This window comes from Octodon degus, unplaced genomic scaffold (assembly GCF_000260255.1).
Source record: "Octodon degus isolate 3935 unplaced genomic scaffold, OctDeg1.0 scaffold00446, whole genome shotgun sequence".
Taxonomy (NCBI): domain Eukaryota; kingdom Metazoa; phylum Chordata; class Mammalia; order Rodentia; family Octodontidae; genus Octodon; species Octodon degus.
The window spans coordinates 164,043-166,319 of NW_004525022.1; positions in this window are offsets into that span (position 1 = coordinate 164,043).

A 2,277-nucleotide genomic window follows, 5' to 3' on the forward strand; every position below is an offset into this window, starting at 1 on the left:
CCTAACCCTAAATATAACCCTAACCCTAAGTGTAAATGTAACCTTACTGCTAACCGTAACCCTACCTGTAACCCTAAAGCTAACTGTAACCTAACATTAACACTAACACTAACAAAAGCCAAAGCCCTAATTGTAACCCTAAAACTAACCCTAATTCTAAATATAAAACTAAACCTAACTGTAACCCTAATCTTAACTGTAATGGTAACCATATTCCTCACCCTAAACCTTACCTTAAACAGAACACTAACACTAATTTTAACCCTAAATCTAACCCTAACTTAACCGTAACACTAACTGCAACCCTAACACTAAATGTAACCATACCCCTAACTCAAAACCTAAGCCTAACACTAACCATAACCCTAACTGTTACCTTAACCTTACTTCTAATCCGAAGTCTAACCCAAACCATAACCTTAACTGTAACTGTAACCCAAAGTCTAACTTTAAACCTAACCCTAACTGTAACCCTAACCCTAACTATAACCCTATCCCTAAACTTAGCGGTAACCCTAACCTTAACTCTAACCATAACCTTAAATGTAACCATAACTATAATCATATCACTTACCCTAACAGAAACCTTCACAGTAACCTTAAACCAAAACCTAACACTAAACTTAACCTGAACCATAGCACTAGGTATACCCCTAAAGCTAAGCCTAACCCTAACAATATCTCTAACCCTAACCGTAACTGTAACCCTAACCATAAGTCTAACCATAAGCCTAAACCGAAACATCACTGTAACCTAACTTAACCCTAACCCAAACCCTAACATTAACAGTAAGCCTAAACCTAACCCTAATACTACTCAATAACCATATACATTAACATAACCCTAATTGTAACCCTAAGCCTAATCCAAACATAACTGTAACCCTAGCTGTAACACTAACCCTAACGGTAACCGTAACACTAACCCTAACCTGTCCCGAACCAGCAGGTCAGTCAACGAAGGCCACCTCAGGGAGGAGCAGGTAATTGAAGAGGGGAAAAAGAACAGCAGACACGAAGAATAGAGACAAGATTTGGATCAAGTCTTGTTTATTTAGGGCAGGTGCTGGGTATATATAGGGGGTGTAGGAATGAGGAAGTCTCTGCTCTTGGGGTCAGCAGGTATCTAGGCAACGGGGAAGGCGCAACCCCTGGGGTATAGCACATGATTTACAGGGAATGGGCCAGGTGAGAAGGACCATAAACTTAACTCAGCAGGGGAATAGAATGGATACCAGTTAATGGCCTCTGACAGATCCCCCTTTACTTTTATATATGTATATAAAATATGGCTTTTGTAGTTGGCTGATTCCCTAGAGGGATCAGTGCTTGTCTTAGGTCAAGGCGACTTTTATATGGACCCAACTCAAACATTATCCGTCATAGGAGACTAGGACAGCAGAAGGTCTCATTTTTGTCTTAGACGACGAGTGGTATCTTGTGTATGCCCCTCATTATCTGGCTCTGGCTAGCCTGACCATCTCACCAAGGGTGAGAGAACTAAGAGGTCTCTGGACCTTTATCATCATAAGCTGTATTTTAGTGCAGTTTTTTCTTTAAGCCATCTCAAGCCTATGATAATGGACCTGTATAGGTTGCATTTTAACAGCATCCAATTGTTTTTTAATGAAAGTCATTAGCCTATTGTAAAGACAGAATCCTATTGATAAAAATATTAATAATAGATCAAAAAAGGAAAAGAAGGAACAGCTGTTCACTGAAAGACACACAAACACATAGACACACAGACACATAAACCCCTTAAAAACATCAAGAGAGCACTCAAATATTTGGCCAAATTAAATTATAGTAACTATATTACAAGCTTTAGAAATTTTATAAGTAGACTACTCAGATTTTGTTATTTGTCAATTATTAGAGATCTCTTATTAGAAAAACCTGAAAAGAAATCTTTTATCTATAATTAATATGCATATTTTGTATTTTTATGCTTTCTGTCACCTATTTAGACCTTAGATTTTCACTTAGTCAGTTTTTTGAATAGGCTCCAGGGTGGATGTAGTCTGGTCGCTGTCAACTTTTTTTTTAGATCTGGCTCCATGGTATAGCCTGACAGTATACCCTGGTACCCAAACAGGTCAGTTAGCATTCTCTGAAAAAACACAAGCATACCCTTTGCCCCAGGTTAGTTGTGGACTGAATCCCTTTTTATTTTCCAGTGTGGAGAGCTCTCCAAAGGACCGTTTTTAGCCTTTTTTTCTTACCTGGTTTGTCTTTTTGTTGCTATAAAAATATAAAAATTTGATAGTATATATT